The sequence below is a fragment of the Seriola lalandi genome, unplaced genomic scaffold (assembly GCF_002814215.2).
Source record: "Seriola lalandi dorsalis isolate HSWRI2012SDOR001 ecotype SW California unplaced genomic scaffold, Sedor1 jcf7180002054902, whole genome shotgun sequence".
In the NCBI taxonomy this organism is placed as follows: Eukaryota; Metazoa; Chordata; class Actinopteri; order Carangiformes; family Carangidae; genus Seriola; species Seriola lalandi.
In genome coordinates, this window is record NW_019525454.1 from 497,576 (window position 1) to 517,606 (window position 20,031).

Here is a 20,031-nt window from a genome sequence, read left to right on the forward strand (position 1 = left end):
ACATTTAAAAACACAAAAATAAGAGTCAGGGAGTTGAGTTTCAGAGTAGTTACAGTGCAGTCATAAATCAACACAAATTTAATGAAGGAAATTAAGTACAGTAGAGAAAATTAATCAGTCATAGACACAGGAAAACCAGACAGTTTTTAATTTAAATTTAAAAGAAGTCAAAGTTGGGTATGTTGAGGACCATAAAGAAGTTGGTTTCATCCATGTGCATTAGCATATTAGCTAACTGCAGCTTCACTTATTGGTGCCAGTACGTGGTGACTGCTCCCTAAAGATTTGAGATAGATTTATATTCAAGTACACCAGAAATGTTTTTTAGCCTCAAGCAATTAAGTGATTTATAATCCAGCAGCACTTTAAAATCTATTCTATAACTAACTGGAAGTCAGTGGAAAACTTGAAGAATAGGAGTAATGTGCTCAGTCTGAATATGCTGCAGCTGTAAAATGACCATTTTACTTTAAACAAACTAATACATCCTGTCTACATTAAATTAGATTACATTTTACTTTAATGTCAGATTACTCTGAAATTAATTAGTCTTGCATCACAAGGAGAAGACTGTGTAAACAGATGTAAAACATGAGTAACAAAACATAAAACATTGGTTTGTTTGCTGGATCCTGTGTTTGCTTATGTTTTGGCAACAGATACACTTTAGTTTTTCTACACTTCATCGTGACTACAATCTTTTTCTAACTTTTACCAAGTGCTCAACTTAACTATAAAAACTTTACTTGTGCTTTAGTTGCTATAAAATTGTATAACAGGAGACATATTGTAGGAAAACCAAATGGAATAATTTGGCAGTGAAAGTTCTGTTCTGTATAGACATTTTGCGACTTGACAGATGTGCTCATTAAAAACTTTTCCTAATTATAATGCTAAAAAAATGTAATTCGAAACTAGGAGAATATGAATGAAATTTGTTGGAGACGGGGGTTGATATTTGAGAATATAAATATCAATGGTAAAAAAAAAATATTGGCCTTTTTTTCTGAAGTCGTTACACAAAGGAATGAAACCTATAATTTACCTTTCAGGCATTTAGCTGATGTTTCACAGAGGTACTTGAGCTTAAACTGGTAACTCGCCAAGACAACAGTACAGAGTCTAAGAGCGATTTCCGCTGAAGCCAAATAGCAGCAGCAAATCTTCCTTTGTTCACATAATGTGTGGCCATTGTTTAAGTCTGTTTACCTCTCAGTGCTATCTGGCCTCCACACAGGCTGCTGCAGAGTGGAAGCCACATCAAGTGGGGTTTTTTTTTTTTGGGGGGTTTTTTTTCCAGGCTCATTAAACGCAGTGACTGGTTTCCAAAGGGTTAAAAATCTTCATGTGTAAATACGGTTGCAGGGTGTGATGATCGCACCCAGAGGCCTCCCAGGCAGCTCTGTCTGCCGAGCAGGCGAGGCTGAGATGGGCAGGCGCTGCGCCCCCATTCATCACTGTCAAGTTGAATAGAAAATTAACAAATCCCTTAATTAAAAGACCTTTCTAGACTCCTCTGTGTGTGTGTGTGTGTGTGTGTGTGTGTGTGTGTGTGTGTGTGTGTGTGTGTGTGTGTGTGTGTGTGTGTGTGTGTGTGTGTGTGTGTGTGTGTGTACCACGTGCCAGCTGCACTGCTACATTGTGCAAGCTACAACGGCCTGGCACAAGAGACAAACACAGGACACACATCCATGCAAACACACACACACACACACACACACACACACACACACACACTCAGACCCCTGCTATTCCTGCTGCTGCATTAATTGCATAAACTGCATAATGTGGCCAGCCCGAGCAGAGGTTCATTCTGGATCTCTCTACCTCCCCAGACACAGAGCCGGGTGGGTGAGTCAGTTGGGGCTTTGATCTCTGACCTCTGCCTCCTCTCCTGGGAATATAAGACTGCATCCCTAACGGTCCGTCCATCTGCACATACACACTCGCATGCACACACACACACACACTACAGACCCTCTGCCCCCCCCCACCCCCCCCAGACCCTAGTTCCTAGAGTCAGCCCGGCCCCAGACACGTGTCAGTGTCACCAGCAGCAATGGGGAATGCTAAACAAGCCAAGGTCAACCCGAAATTAAGGGGTGGCTTTCGGCCTGTCAAGTGCTTTGTCACGACCACCAGTTCTCTGAATGCGACCTGCTATTACTTACCCCCAAAATTCCTCCCCCTCCGCCTGGCAGCAAGGCATTCATGTATTCACACTCATATACACAATATCCTCTTGACATGGTGGAAGTGGTGGGACTGAGAGGAATGTGGATCAATGACCAAAGAATTGGAGAAACCAGAAAACCTACGTGTGTTCTTGAATATTACTGAATTAATATGTGTAATGTTGAATATTTTGGATATTTTAAACTCTTATTTTGGGTCAGATCCACGTTAGACACCTTTTAAAAAATGTTTCAGGACTTGCAAATTAAAACTAAAACAATTAATTGATTAATCGATTGGTAAATTTTCTGAAAATTTAGCAGCAACTATTTTGATAGTCTATTAATCATTTAAATTATTTCTGAATCATTTAAATACCAAACATTCCCTAGTTGCCGCTACTCCAATATTTTCCTCATTCTGTTTCATGCCAAAAGTTTAGTTGTGGGACGCTGCGATGGGCGTTTTCACTTTTCTGACATTTTATAGTTGAAACGATAATTTGATTAACTGAGAAAATAATCAGCAGATTACTCAGTGATAACAATAATATTTAAGTGCAGCGCTGTTTCAAACAACAAGTCTGTTTAATTTATTCAAAGACAAACTCTTTCATTCCATATTTAAATCACAAGATCTTTTGAATCTATAAACACATTTTTAAGAATAGTAATGAAATACTGATAACCCCTAAACACAAGGGCCCTTCATTTTTTTTAATGTTAAATTACTTTTCAAAGCACATTTTTGCCGTTAAAACGTTTTGCATATTTTATTAAATTAATTCCATTTGGTTTTTCTGTAGCAACTGGGACTTCTACTAATAATTTATTGTCATTATCAATTAATCTGCCAATTATTGTTTGTTCATTTGATTACAAAAACAAGCAATTTTTCATAATAGTTTATTTCCTAAACCAAACTATGATGGCTCATTTTGTCCGACCGAGTGTCTAAAATCTAAATATATTCACTTTAACATCCCGTTAGCCAAAGCCAAAGACGAGCAGCAAACCTTCACATTGGAAAAAGTATGTTTGGTATTTTTGCTTTAACTTTCCAGCTGTCGACAGACTAATTGATTGATCAACTAATAATTTCAGCTCTAGATTAAATTATTTTCATTTTGTGACCACTTGCAAAGGACTGTGTAATACTGGTTTAAAAAGATCTTTATAAATTAGACGTATAATTACTGTTTAATAAGGGGCTAAAAACTCTCTGCTGAGGTCTGTTGCTTTAACCAAACTTGTCACCAGAGCAAGGAGAGCAGACGAAGAGGTGGAGGAGGACTGGGGAAGTTGTGGGCCCACGGATCAGAAACTTGTTAACTCTACCAAATCTGCAGAGATTAGAGCGGGAAGTGGTCAGAGGGCTTAGAGTGTATCGGTACAATGGGGCCGAGAGGATTAAAAGTGGATTCGCTGAGCCCCCGCGATGCCCTTCATCTCTGGGGGTCCACAGCCAGAGCACCTTTGTTGGGTTAACTAACGGCACTTCCCATGAACGCAGAGAACAGACCAATCCCTTTTTAATGATGCAGGGAAAATTCCATTGGCCCTGATTACCACAATGCTTTCGAGAGCCGCCATTGTCCCACACACCATGTCGAGCTTTTAAACTGTGCAGCCAGGCGAGTGTACTGCGAGGCGTTTGAAGTCTACTTGTAGTATTTTACCTCGGTAGAAATAACCTTCGCTAAAACAATGCTGATACGTGCATCTGCTTTATGGTTGGAGCATAATAGTAACACTAGCGCTGCCAGTGCTTTAATTGCCATTGCGGCCACCCATGCCTGAAATATGTGGAGTACTACGGAGCTTAATGACTTGTAACATAGTGCTATAAAGTGGTGAGTGTGTATATGAAAGGTAAAAGGTTTAATAGTAACCATCCAAATGATCTTACATTGTCCCCTTGTGATGTCCCATTGTCCTAGTGATGTACATTAGCTAGGCTGCAGATTGAATGTGACTGTCCTCAGTTGCAGAGAAATGTTCTTCCTGCCTGAACAAACCCTCAACAGGCAGAACCAAAGAATCATGGCTAACAGCAACCTTAAAGAAAAAAGGAAGTAACAGCTCAAGATATGGAAAACAAATGCCATCTACAGTTAACAGTCATTCATAGATTTTGAAAGCTGTTTGCTGTCTTAGAGATGACTGTATGTTAGTAGAATTACTTCCAGGAATGGGCTTTCAAACTGAGACATAACAGCATAAATCTCCTGAGAGAAAGAGCACCAAGCTTGAAACACATTTCAACCTGAGTAGCTGCAAGCCAAAGTCTTGTTTGTTCTCTTTTTGCTTCTGGTAATGTTGGTTACTTAACCTGACCACCACTCCACCAATCTCAACAATTATTGAACAGATTGCCAAGTTGGTTCAGACATTCAGAGGACGAATTTTAAAAACTTTTTTTCAGTACTGCAACCGATAGGTCAAAGTGCCAACATGAGGTTTACATTTTTAGGTTTTAGCTGAAAATGTCTCGACAACTATCAGATGAATTGCCAAAATATATGGTACAAATATCCATGTTCCCCTCAGTATTAATTGTCATCACTTTGGAAGTTCCTTAACCCTTTCATCTAGTCAAAGTTTTAATCTGTGCAACACTTTGGTTAATGACCAAAAACCTGTAAAACTAATGACATTTCCACCAGCCTGAGCGTTGCTTTGTGTTCAGTGCTAATTAGCAAATGTCAGCATGCTAACAAGCTAAATTAAAGATGGTGATTTTATCTGGGAAACGTTGGTATGTTAGCATTGACATTGTTATCGTGTTGGCATACTGACGTTAGCATTTAGCTACAGTGCAGCTGTAAATATTAGTAAATGTTAGCATGCTAACACCTTTGAGACAGTTACTCTTATCTGTAAATCTGGTGATTACACTGCGAGTGCTGTTGTGTGGTTGGACTGGTGATGTTCTCCCCAATGTGGATGCACACATTGGCTTATTGCAGTGTTTGTGGTGTGGTGATAGTAGCAATAAGAGCTGAAATGTGCTCACCACTGATGTTTTCTTTCCTGTAAACCCCAGCCCACCCCAGTATTTTTTGATTAAACTGAATGACTCTGATGTGATGTACATGTTATATTCTGTTTTTGCTCCGTACCAAAATACTCTCCTCACCGATTACAGTCCTGTTTGTGGTCTGCAGCTAATATGCAGTAAACCTCGTACACTCCTACCACACAGTCTATTAGCTCTCAGAGGCAGATGTGTCTCGTCTCATATTAGCTCGTTCTCGGCTGTCTCTTGTGATCTCTCAGCTATGCAGCCGCTGTCATGTCCACAGTCTCTCATCCCGCATTCAGTTTCCTGAAACTGAATTACAAAGAAACGGAACACTTTGAGGCAACAGATAAAACGCATTTGGGTTCATTGCCTACATGGCTGAATGGCGATCCCATTCTCAGTTTGTATATTACAATATGTTCACCATCAAAATCCAATACTGTGTTTGTGCTAGCTGTTTTTGTTTGGTGTCAGAGTGCTGAGATAGAGGTGTGGGACCTGATAGAGTTGGCAGTGATGGTGTCGTGCTTTGAGGACAAAAAAAAGGAAGGCTGAGAGATAGATGGTTTTGTCCATGTCTGTTTTGTGTTAAAATAATAAGCAATGATGTATCACAAGTGTAGGGGAATGATCACTGATGAATATCACAAGCAAGTGTGTTTGTCTTGATCAGGACTTTACCTTTAGGTGACGTAATTATAATGTAGTGATTAGAAAACAAAGTTAAAGGAACAATTTACAATTTTATTAGCCTTTGTCATTCATTTGATGAAACTGATTGAAGATGATGTGGAACAGTTGGACTAAAAGGAAGTGACACCTGATATTTACTGTTTTGCATTTTAGATCACTGAGGAATTTTCCTCTGTCAGATTTCACTGTACGTGCAGGAAATATGCCAATATAACGTCAATAATGAAAATACACCTACACCACCAAACAACAATAGGGTTTAGAAAGTATTTTCACATCAGCTGTTTGTAAAGCAATAGTTAAAAATTAAAAATAGTCTCTATTGAGAAGGTCAATGAGGCTACAGCTAGCAGGTCCTTAGCTTAGCCTAGCATGAAGCAGTGTTAATTTTAGTACAGATTTTGAATTAGTTTTAATCTTTTGACCAAAAAAAAGTAAGTTGGTTCTTTTATTTTGTTTTTTCAACATTTTAATTTTCATGTTTTCCAAAAATTGCAAGGCCATATCTGTTGTGTACCGTTGCCATGGTTACAGGTATTGTTGTTGTCATCTTTCGCAAGGTTAGTGGAGCAGACACTGATTACTTACTCGCACACACAGTATCCATGTGACTCTGTTCTGCAGTATAATACAACACACTGACTCTCCTCAGTAAATCCAGTTATCACTTTCAAACTCTGGCTATTTGAACAGAACCTCTCTCTCTCTCTCTCTCTCTCTCTCTCTCTGTCGTTCTTGCTCACCTAGCGTTACTGCAGCTACCTGTGCTCAATCATTCAGAAGCTCAAATCACTCACTCGCTCTCTATGATATTGTTCACTGTCTGATTTTAGGTTGAGAGGAGCAGCTAACACGTCAGATAATGCTTCTTATCGATGGTACTGCAACAGGTCGAGCGGATAAATCAACTGCTGAACAAGATATTTTTCAGTGTCGGATGATACTGTTTTACTAAGCAGGAGCTGTAGTGTGTGATTCTGCAGATGTCGGAATTAGTTCATTCGTCTATCCGTCGATCTGTATTCAAAGGTTTGTTTATTAAGTTTTGGTTTTGATTTCGTCATACAAAAGTTGTCAACACCGTACTTTTCACAGATGTAATTAATGCTGGTGTGAAGACTGTAAACAGGCAGCTGGGCTCTGTCCAAACGTTACAAAATCTCACTAATTAATGTTATATCTTGTTTGTTTAGTCTGTTCATAAAACCAAAGAAATAGAATAACTGTATTTCCCAAAATGTAGAACTTTTCCTTTAATGCCATCAAAGCATGAATTTTACAGATTTTACCAGATGTGGTTCTTGCATCAGACAACTTACCTGACACTGTGTGACCGACAGATCTCGCTGCTGTAAATCCCGCCTGTCTGTTCACCACAACTCAGGCGGGTTAAAACATTCACTAAAGGTGATTTGCTGTTATTAGCTGACCCGCTATCCCATCTGCAAAACACACTCAGACCAGTGTACCCATGTGCAGATCGGGACAGGCCTGGCAGTGTATTGGTCGATACCACACGGGACCACAGATGGGTCCCCGCACAGTGGAGCCGGTGGCTGGCGCAGCAACCTGGGCACTGGCCAGATGGGCCACCCTGAGAGAGGCTCAGCCTGTCAGGCCCAAACAGGCTGATCTTATTACTGTGGGCCAAGACTGGAGTCTGGTTCCACACATTCACACACACACACACACACACACACACACACACACACACACACACACACACACACGCACACACGCATACATCATCAGGGGAATCCACATTATTATGCCTGACTGTCACAGGCTGGATTCACCCTGTTGTCCGTGTGTGTGTGTGTGTGTGTTTGTGTGTGTGTGTGCATGTGTGTGTGTGTGTGTGTGTTTTCACCTGTTTGGTTTGTCAGATGTATTTTTTTTTTTTTTTTTTGCTGTTCAAACCGGAATAATGACGTTCCACGTGGGTTCCTGTGTTTATATAACAAAAGCTGTATTCTTGTGCCTGGTAAATGGTGTCTTCTCAGGTTTCCTAAGCGTGAAGCTGGATGTGCAACCAGCTGCACAGCAGTGAAGTCCAGTTAATTTTCCAATAAGGTTCTTGAAGGCCAAGATTATTGCGGTTCTGAGATGCAAGGTTATTTTTGGGTGTGGGCGCAACGCTTCCCCCAGAATGTTTAATGTGAGGGAACCTGCATCTTGTTATCTGTGGATCACTACTGGCTGATATTTAATATTCAGTGAATGTCAAAATAATACCTGGAAACTCAAAGTCACTCAATTCCTTATTCCATCTTTTTCTGTCTTTAATCTTTTTCGGTCTTTAATCTTTTCACAGAAATGCTAATACTTCACCGTATTGTCAGAATTTCAACCCTCACCTCTTTTTTTTTTTTCTTTAAAAAAAATAAAAAACCAGATCCTAAAATGTTAATAAGCAAAACCCCTAAAAATGAATTTGCTCCTGGAGCTTCTCATATCGAGGTTGCAGGCTTGAGAATATTGAGATTCCCAAATATGGATGAGCGCTGGTGAATGTGAAGCAGCGTGTTAGTGAGAACATGCTCAGTTTGCTCTGAAAAACTATTCCCAGGATAAATAAAAGTTTAAAAAGCTGATTTTTGTTTTTTTTTTTGTTTTTTTAGATCAAAGGTCTAATAGCGCTGCTCCATGCCTGTTAAAGTGGGGTGTCGGGGGTAATGAGAACACAGTTGTCCATATGGAGTCCTATTTGCTTTCACCTAATGGCTGAACTCCATGCGCAGGTCATACGTAGTTATTTTTGTGTCATCTGTTGTCGAGTTTTTAACCATGATAGGAAGAAAGATCAGTGTATGGCAATGTCAGTCAGCCGGCCGATCTGTCCGTTCACTGTTTTGGTCCAGATGGAAATATCTCAGCAGCTGTTGGCTGGACGTTCTAGTTCCCAGAGGATGAATCCTACTGACTTGTGATTGACTTTATTTTTTGAGTGAATGTCTCAACAACGATTTGATGGCAATGAAATTGGGTACAGATGGGGTGCAGACTTCTGGATCCTGATGATCCCCTCATGTTTACTGTAGCACCACCACTGGGTCAATGTTTTCACTTATACCAGGAAATATATCATCTACTAGATGGATTTGGACACACATCCCGTAACTTTTTAAAAATTTTAATTTGTCATTTATGATTCAGCCGTACTTTGTGTTTAGTGCTAATTACCATGTTAACATGCTAAACTAAGATAGTGACCATGGCAAACATTATACCTGCGAAAAAATAGCATGTTAGCATTGTCATTGTGAACATGTTTCTATGCTAGCGTTAGCCTGAGAGCCACTAGCATGCTTGTTCAAACACAGTGATAAAATGGAGCGTTTAAAAAGAAAAACATCTGAAATAAAAAATGGAGAACTAGGAAAATAAAATCATTTTCCCTCCATGTCTATTCAGTTGCGATCAGTAGTAATATTTGGGTGGTATGGTAAGATAGTGTAAAATATGTGTTTTAGTCTGCTGAATTAAATGACACAGTTGTGACTTGACTTGTAATTACAGTGTAAGGAATCTTGACTGGCCAATTTAAGATGAAAAATGTGAGCAGCTGTGATCAATGCTGCATTTTGCAAATGCTAAATCAGCTGTATTGAGTTGTCATTCACTCTAACCCCTAATTTTCCAGCCCCAAATGATGTTTGTGTTTAATAATGATAGACTTATTATCTGAGGCACAGGGCTTAATGTTGCATGCTGCCAAAAAGAAATGGATTTCCATTGCCTTAGTGTCATCTCCAGTAATATAACCCGTCCTGGTTTTTGTCCTCAATCTGACAGCTCTGAAACAGGATGAATGAGAGCCATCTCCCAAGGTCAAGGTCACGGTTTGGGCTGATTTAGGCTCTGAGGCCCTTCTTATTGTCAGAAAGCATCTTCATTTGAAATTCACACGACATATAAAGTCAGGTTTGACTGGCAGCACAAGCGGGGCATGTGGGGGTTGTAATATTCATAGGAGCGGAGCAAGATGGATGGATAGGTTTTCCTACTGCACACTGATTTCCACATTTGGGTGATTAAGTTTATTATTTGGCCCGCTGCTACATTAGCATGTGATTATCCTTGGTATCCTACAGAGAGAAGCATATTTAACTTTTGAGAACAAAGCAGGATCACCTGAGTCTCTTTTTGGATGCAGAAAGAAAAACAACATGGAAGCATTCGGTCTGGTTGCTTTGGCCTGGGACCGTGTTTAGCTCTGCAGCTCCTCTCAGTCTGCCTCCTTCCCTCCTTTCTCTGGTTTCCCTTTTCTTTCCATCCCCTAGCAAACATTTCTCCCTGACTCTTTTGTTTGCCAAGATCCAGGTTACCATGGCTACCAACTGGCGCTTTATGAGCACCTCATCCCTCATCTAAATATTCCTAGTTATCTATGGTAATGAAATGCACACACCATTATCTGGCTTAATGAAATACACTCTATTGTCTATGATTAGAAGGAGAAAGCTTTATTTCTCAGTAGTCCTGTGTTGCAGTGTTCCCTAGTTGCGATAACAACTGCTCCACCATTGGAGCCGCGAGTGCTTTCAGGCTCTCTTCTGTTGTGAGCTTTGGACAATAAAGAAACAATGTCCAGTTGCTGTGAGCAGCCCTGCTATGCAGCTTATGAACTACAGTGGCTGTTTGATTGCACTAATTGGCCTGTCTGTGCTGTCTTCGCCTTGTGATAGACTCGCTGCTGCTGCTGCTGCTGCTGCTGCTGCTGCTGCTAATTCTGCTTTCAAACTAATGCAGCCTATTAAGAAAAAAGATTATGACAATAAAATCTTTACATATTCCCTACTTTGACAAGGCTACAACATAACAGGCTGCAGAAGAGCCTCACTGAGAAAAGAGAGCACAAGCAGAAATAGAACATCATTATCTAACAGTATTTGAATTCACAATCTTTGCCTCTTTTGTGGTTTTGTGTGTGAAGAAGAAAAAGGCAGATCAACTCCTACCCATATAGCACTATTCATCTGTGCTGTAGTTTTCCATGGTCTTTTGAAATCCTTTTTGAAATATCAACAGCATCATAAAACAGATATACCGTAAAAATTTGCATCTGATATCTCTTGTTCCCCCTCAGTGATAAAAAAGAAAAGTGAAAATAACAGCGAGTGTGTAGTTTTGTCACAGTGCGTCTGTGTGAGTGTGCCGGTGTCTATTTCCAATTCAGGCTGGGGTAATATCTGCAGATTGGGTGGTTAAGTCACTCTGCATTTCATGAGCCAGTCCTGTCACTAACAGTTATCTCCTCACTGCCCTCTGAGGAGTTGTCTAGGTGAAATGATTCTCTGAAGCTCTGAATAATGCATGAAATTACGTAATGCAAATGGAGGCTTTATTTCCCCTGCCTCTCGCAGACGTCAGGGCCGGGGCCACTGTATTAGAACAGCAAAGGAGAAACAGTGGAAGTCCCTAGAGTAAAAGGAAACTACAGCAGAGAGCGAAAAGGTCAACGATTAAAACCCGGAGCTTCTCCTCACATGCAGCTTTATCAAGTATGAGCCGGAGTTATTGCACGTCGCGAGGCAGAATTGCAGAGGAGAGCGGGACGTTATTCACAGGGCTATCATGGGAGGCTTATTGTGTGAAGGCAGTGAAATATTCATTAAGGAACAGCCTGGCTGGTTTCCACACCGCCTGCCTGTAAACACAAGCCCAATCAAATATAAATAATAAGAGGAGAGGGGAGCGCCGCTGAATTTTATCAGATCAAGAAATGTCACTGGCCTTATATGCACCAAATTAGGCAACACTAAACTGTTGTCAAGTCCCTGCTTCAACAAGTAGATGAGCCTTCCCACCATCTTCCCCCCCCCCCTCTCTCTGTGTAGTGAGTAGACCTGAATGGCATTAATTGCCCCCTAAGATGACGGGCAGATGAAAGTGAGGTGGTGGTTTGCTGTGGGACATTGGGGCCAGTTACAAAGAGAGGCTGAGGACGGCTGGCAGGTCTCACCAACTTCAAAAGCAGATAAAGGACCTTTTTATACAAAAGATCCTCTTTTTTCTTTCCTTTCCTTTTTTTTTTTTTTTTTTTGCTTAATCTCTTAGATTCTGGGGTTTATTCGTGCCAGCCTCCTCGCCTTTGTCCACTTTGTGTCAGGTTTTAACGCCAGAGGATTAAATTGCTGTTGCGGAAATCATTGTTTGTGTTTTCTTCCAACCCGCTGCCTCCCATTGTCCTGTGACATAATCGACCGCTCTCTAACAATATGAGAGGTTCATCTCTTTCCTTTGGTGAGAAATGAACAGCGGATGGATCTGGTCACCTTGTTTGTCTGACGAAACAGTGGCACAATATGTTGTTTTGTTTAGGCAGAGTGCTCTTAACTCTTTAAGTAGCTTCTTTTTCTTCTCTTTTTTCTTTTTGAAAATGAGGACAAGGAGGTCTTACTTGGGGGAGCCATAGAACGGCAAGAGAAAACACTGAGCTGCCACTGAATACAACAAATGTGAGGTTGTTTTTCTTTCCTCTGCAAACAAGGGGAGGTCTAACTGGAGGAAATCAGAGCGAGAACACATCGGTCCAGCGGAATATATCAAACATATTTAGGATGGAGGGAAAAGGGGGGTTTCTTACACACAAAGAAAATAACAATGTGAGGAGGAAATAAGTGATGCAGCTTCCTTTCGTTTATTCTTTCTCTGTCAGGTCCTCTAAAGTCTGCCTGGTCTGTCCGCCCGGACCTTCACCTACAGCCCAGATTCCTGTCATTCTCCAGTGAAGGTATTGGTCTCCGGCCGCGCAGCCAGCCCTCCATCGGACTATGAATAGGACCAGTCACATTTCTGATAGCATTTAATGAAAAATCCACCCGGGCTTTGGAGAGGAGGGGAGGGGAGGGGGATGAAGAGTGGATACGGAGGGAGGGGTGGTGGTGGTGGTGGTGGTGGAGGGGAGGGGAGGCGGGGTTGATGCAGGAGTGCTCAACAAAGAGTGCCTTTCACTGGAGTGGAAAGCGTAGATTGCTCCCTCTCCCTCCCCGCTCCCTCCTCGCTCTCTCATTTTGTCTTTTTTGATTCAACATCAAAAATGTGCCAAATGACTGGGCAGAAAACCCCAGAGGTTTTCAATGGGTGTGTGTGTGTGTGTGTGTGTTAGTGTGTGTGCACTGTGTGTGTGTGTATGTGTGTGGGAAGTACCACACAAAGGGACAGGTGTCTTGTGATTTAAGGTGGCAGTGGCGTGGAGGACACAAAGGTAAAAGCAAACAATCGGTGAGGCCTCATTGAGAGGTTTGCTCTCCTCCAATCAGTGCAAGAATTTGGAGCTTGTTTCCGCATTACGTAATCAGAATCAAAACAATGTTATAAATGACATTATTCTGTGTTCCTAAAACTTTCAAGGCCAAGGCTGGTGTTATTCTTTATCTTTCTTATTGTGATTAAACCCCATGAAAAGACCAAAAACAACAATGTGATAGTCCGTCTCTCTTACCTTCCCTGTCTGAGCCTCTCAGCCCCAAGATTGCTGGAGATAACACGTCTGAAATGCATGTTACATTTCTTAAAAAGGTAAAATTATCTCCTAAAGCAGCTGGAAACTGTAGTGTTGGACAAACACAACTCAAAATGGAGGTTAATAATGTATTTCTGGAGGATAATTTTAATCTCTGTTTACAGCAGCAGGATGGTGTATGTGGAACTGACTCCTACAGTTTGTGTGTTCATGGTAATGAAGGAACATGTCACCCAGTGCAACGGTTCGACTCATAAGTCTCATAGTTTATGGACAACGATGGAGCTCAGAGGAACAAGATATAACCAGACTGTGGATCCACAGACAACAGCTGTTAGATGGATCAGTTCATTGTTAGTCCTTGTCCTTACATCTGATTTGTTGACAGTCATTTGTGTCTTCCAAGGATGTGCTATACTGTTGAAAAGCTCCTTTAACGGTTTCTAAAGTTGTTTTTTTTTTTGCATTTTTGCCTTTATTTTGACAGGTGCAGAGAGAGAGAGAGACGGGAAAGTCAGGGAGAGGGAGAGGGAGAGGAATGATGCGCAGCAAAAGGCCGCAGATCAGACTCGAACCCGTGGCCGCTGCGGTTAGCCACCAGGTGAGCCACCGAGGCGTCCAACAGTTCTTTAAGCAATGCAAGTGAGCGTTGACAGTTTGGTCCAGGTTCAGGTTTATTGTCTTTTCCTCACATATCCTCGACAGACATACAAAGAAACTAAATGTCGTTCCTCGTCAGATACAATTGACTGAGATGTGTCCGAACACTTTTATTCTAGTGTTATAGAATTTGTGCATTCAGCAGTTGGTGTTTGGAAGATATTGAGACATTTTTTTGGACTCAATAAAAAGATGTTTATGTGTTCAGCATACTGATTTTTTTTTTTTTTTTCACAATATGTAAAGTATAGAACATCACCAAACAACATGCACAGAAATACAATATGTCTGCTTCACATTGGCCTCCAGCAAATAGAGATCAGAGGAATCTGTAGTGTTTTCTGTGCATGCATGAGTGTGTCTGCAACACTGGATGACGGCGCTGTCAGTGCGTCCTCCAGCTCCTTCCTACTTTGTAAACAATACACAACCCAACAGGTGAAAAACAACTGTGAGAAAAGCTTTCTTCCCTCCTCTGACATCAGATAACAGACCGCTGCCCTCACTCATTTCTCCTCTCCGACAGACAGGACCCAAACGTCTTCAGTGTACTTTGCCATTACTATGATCTCAGGTTTTTGTTTTTCTAAGCAAGCAAAGCAAACAACAGCACGGTCGCGTTTGAGTTTGCTTTTGTTCTCCTTGAATGAGGTCAACCAGACTCAAACTATCTCATTTGCTGCTGCAGCCTTTAAGCGCAGGGTTTATCTTCATTCAAATTACAAACAACAAACCGCTAAGGGCATGTCTTGCTAATAGAACAGCATACATTGATTCTCTTCTTTGCTCTTATCTAAAATGTTAATCAATACCCCGAGAGCTTGTGGCTGGTCTTTAGAGGAATGTGCAACAACGAGCTGATCAAGAGTCTTCACAGTTTCCCTAGATGCTGGTGTGATTTTTAATCTGCTGAATGGATGACTGACTCAGTGTTCTTCTGGGGAACTACACAGCTGAAGGGTTTTGTTGCAGAAACATTTCTGAAAAGTGACACCTACTCCTAAAAACGAAAATCAGCATGCCAGGTTGTATTCTCAAGATTCGAAAAGGAATCTTTAAGAAATCTCTGATACCAGCAGTAAATCTCAGTCGTTTAGTTAGTCAAAACAGAAAAGCTCCTGACCTAATTTGCATCAACATTTAACTGTCAAAATCAGAGGTGTGACCTTTAACACACAGTCTGGTACTTTTCCTGCCACTGTGGGAACACAAATTACTTCCCATGCCTCTTCTGCAATGAATCTCTCCCTGTTTCTCTTGCTCTTAGTACATTTTCAGTGTTTATTCAGTGAGTATCACCTCCTGAAAGGGATTCTGGGAAACACAGATAATCACTAAGTTTAGGTAAACCAAAAAGCAAAACAGCATTTACATTGATGATGCATAACTACAGAGTAAATCTTTTCTTTTCGCCCCTTTTTGGAAATTATAAGATAAGAAATCATAAGCTTTACTGACTGAATATTTTATAGATACTGAATGATAAAGCAGTGCTTTATTATTTTCAGAGTGGAAATGGTCTTTCTTCTCCCAAGGAATTATATAATAATGCAGTATGGGTTATTATTACACTTTCAGCTACATCCACCAGCAGCCAAGCTCGTATTCTTCTTCATTGCTTTACTGGAATTTGAATATAAAAATAGGTGCAATTAACTACAGTTTTCATTCATTAAAATGGTTGGATCCAAAAAAAACGTCAGAAAATAGCGAAAAATTGCCATCACAGTTTTCCAGTTGATATGATTAAACTGAGGTAGTTTAAATAACAATTATAAAAGATATTGAGACTAAGACAAGCAAATATTCACGTTTGAGAAGCTGCAACTGGTAAAGTTTTGGTTATTGTCTAGAGAGTCTTGGGTTAAATGCTAACATCAGCATGCTAACACACTCACAGTGACATTTTGAAAATGCTCATGTTTATCAGGTGTGATGTTTACCATCATCTTAGCTTGCTGTGTTTGCAAGCATTTGCTAATTAGCACTAAACACAAAGAATGTCTTTAGTTAGATGAATGTGTTTATAAATTTTTATGTCGTAGCTGTTGAGACATTTCACCGAAAACCATAAATGTCAACCTGATGATGCTGCTGGGGGAAATGTGGGTTCATCATCTGAGGATCATGAATGTTTGTACAAAATTTCCTAGTAATCCATCCAATGGACCAACATTAGCATTCCTAGAGCCACACCACAAACGAGTCCAAAAATGTCTGAAACAGTTGCTTCAGCTCTGAATATATATTTAGCTCTCCATGTTTTCACAGACAGTAGGAACCATGGATGATGAAGTTATCCGTCTCCCCGTGTTCCTCTGCTGCGGGACGCCGAGATACAGATGGCCTCTTTCTGCTTGTTGCTCCTGAAAATCATCCTTCTTATAATCTGTCCATTAATCACAATCATAATCGGCAGGTGAACAGTAGGCTCCAGTAACTGTGCAGCAGTGACAGCTGGATAGGGGAAATGTTCGGTGGGGGCCTGTGAGGCGGCGCTGGGGTGTTTACTTGTTTGTGCAGGGGAAGCTACTGTACAACCGGACAACCAAATCTTACCGGACACAATTACCAAAAGTCTTACCAAGACAAAAAAAAAAAGTCAGAAATGTTCTTTATGGTGAAACTGGGATGCACAGCTACAGTTAGAGGGGGGTAAACAGCAATGTAAGGGGGTAGATTTGCCCCTGCGCAGAGCCCGCAGTCCATGTGCACGTCTGAATGATGATTAACTGTAATTACCTAAGCAGTACCTGGCCTGCATGCCAGGAGGCAGCCCAAGATTAATGGGGCTCTGCTGAAAACGGAACAAAAGCTCACATTTCCGAGGTAATGAATCGCTCTGGTACTAAGGCGTCTTCACATGGTGCGCCCGGGCCCCCAGGGAGGTTCATTACAACGGGAGGAATAGATGGATCCTCTGCAGCATTTTCAAACAGGCAAAGCAAGCAGGCGAGCAGGAGGAAGTCTTAAATCGTCCCAGACATCCTGGTTGCTACACAGCCTCTATAACCAGAAGAGAGATAAACAGCCTCCTCAGTGCTTCTTAAATGGGTGGTAAACATTACACAGCAAACCGCCTTGTTTGCCTTGTCTCACTCATACACAAGGTGCTTCAACAATAAAGCTTGGCGCTGTGCAAACTGGTTAAGTAATGAAGATAAATTTGACTAGATTGATGCCTTTAAGGACTGAGTGACAGAAATCTGCAGTGAATCATTGTTCCTTACCCATTCATAAACTCCAATCCTTTTTAATAGAACACTTTAACTGAGCTGACACGCCACTCAGCATTATCTGTATTAAAGGAAGCAGGTTTCATTTGTACAGGAAGCACATAGTTTGGCGAAGCCTGGAGGGCAAACTTTTATTACAAGTGTCTCCTGTTATAAATCACTGTCCGAGGAATAACCTGCAGATTAATGGCGACATTATTTCATTCAGCGTCGTAGAGGTTAATCTACTATGTTTTTTTTGAGAAATGAATGACACAAAACGGAAGAAAGCCACTGGACAAGTGTGAAAGAGATTTGGCATTAAGAGTTCTGCAGGAACAAGGGTGATGATGTATGGAAATGGACATCAATTATTGGAAGTCAAACTGCTTGAGGCAACAATGAGAGGATTTGCAGGCCGTGACATTTTTCATGCCCTTGAACATGCTACCTCCAGATATGTAGGTCGATAGCAAGATGAAATACAACCTAACTTGTGGTCACGTAAATGCTTCAAGGAGACGCAGGTTGAGGCATGCCCAGCTTTGCATCACGTTGTGTGCAGTGGTGCCTTGAAAACCCAAAGGCCCTCTCTGTTTACAAGCCTCTAATCATGTTAATGACACTGCGCTCTGCCATACAGGCCATTTCTCAATCGATCACGGCGACAAAGACCAAAATAAAGTGACAACGCTCAGAATTTGTGCCCGTGCACGTCTGAAGGAGATGAAAGAGATGTGAGATTCAACCTTTAAACTGCCATTTATCAAGGACGACAACAAAGGGAGTCAATGCCATTATCCTCCCTGTCGCCCTGCAGCCGCTCAGTGTGGGAACATAAATGCGCACATACATGCATTAAAAAAAAACAACAAAAAAAACACACTTGAATAATTTATTCAGATGAAAATAAACACGGGGATTTACATTATGGATGTAGTCCAACAGTTTTATTGAACATACTGTATGTGCAGAAACATAGAGACGTGGGTGTGAAGAGGATCACCAGGATGTTGTTTTAACCCATTAACTTCAACTGTTGTAATCTTTATATTACTGCTGCTTAAGAAACTGTTGTGCAATAGTTTAAATGCTTTTTTTCTTTTTCTTTTCAGGCAAAAAACTAATATTTTAAAAGATAAATCTGGTGATATTATATATTTTTCTAACCTGTTAGTGTTTTCACTGCTGGCTGACTTCTATTGGCTGCACAAGCTTTTACAATAAACCACACTGACTGTGGGTTTGACAATGTTTTTGCAAGAGTTTTTGTTTTATTTTAAGAGATGTTTCAGTAGCAGCATTTGTCTTTTATCTGATATTCCTCTAGACTATCATGAACAGAGTTAATGGAAGTCAACGGGCGACGGACCCACACAAGTCTATATTAACAGAACTGTAACACAGATGTCGGGTAGTAAGGGATACTCATGTGGTTTTCAAAAATCTGATAAACTAGGTTTGTTTATATGAATATTCATAAATCAAGACAAACCAGCCACATAAACTACAACCCAAAATTACTATAAAGAGTTAAAGAGACGTGATTTGCATCTAAAGTCACAGCTTGTAGTCTTTTGGATAGTAACTCTTATTTTCAGTATTTGAGTTTGTTCGATACTAAATAAAGACGTTTTAACTTAAATAAACACGATCTGTCCTTTGAATGATGCATCATTTTCTCATAAACATAAAAACGTATGTTTTTTGTTTTTTTTTACAGCAGTGGAAAAGAGTGACAACTTTTTAATGTTCTGTACAGCAGATTATCAGCATGAGTTCGTCAAGGGGAGACAAAAGCTGCTCCTGCTCATTTCTTAGCATTAGATACTCCGCAAGCAAGGAATGACAGTGTGGACAAAAGACTAGCCATTAATTTATCTTCTCTATATGACCCTGATGCAAATGAGGAAAATGAAAGCAAGCAATCAATTCCCTAATTGGGTTTGTGCTATTTTAACTTGTTAAGGGGGCCTCTGTCTAGATTAAAAGGAAGGTCAATTTCTCATTGTGACAATTACTGTATTCATTTCACAGAACAACAAAGGAATCCAGCCAGGGTTGGGAAGAGACTGCAGAGAACCAGATGCCTCCCCATTGTGTGAGTCTTCCATCACAACATCTTGTTGATCTCAGTTATCGCGCTCTTTACGACCTGCAGACGCCATCATTTCATCCAAAATTATTTATCTACATTTTGAACAAAGCACAATATGGATCACTTTTACAAAACACCAAGATGATCAATAATTTAAAAAGACATTTCTGGGTAAATATGAATGACAGCAACAAACTTAAACATTGATATTCTGAAATTAAATTCTTCAAACATTTCATCTGGGAAAAGTGAGGATAGCTCTGATGAAAAACAGCAAGAGTGTCTTTTTGTATGTGTTAATATATGATATGTTAATATCATTTTAAATAAATTCAAGCTTAAGGGAAAGAAAAACACACTATTATTTAAGATAGAAACCCAAGTAATCATCTTCAGGACTGTGTGGGTGTGTTGTAATCACATGTGCACGTCCAAATGATGATGCCTTTACATTGCAATGTCCCTGCGATCATTTTGAGGTAAATTAAATGTGGAACAAAAACAACAAAAACAACAAAAACTTTGGTGTGTTTCTCCAAAATCCACACACTGAGCCGTTTGAAGTGTCACTCCTTTACAGAGGACAGTCAAACAGCAGCAGCAGCTCTGCAGGAGAGGTTGTGAGGTTCGAGCAGAGGCCTGTAAGCTGAGCAGCTGCAAACCTGCAGTGGAGCATTTATTTTGGCTTCCTGAGAAGC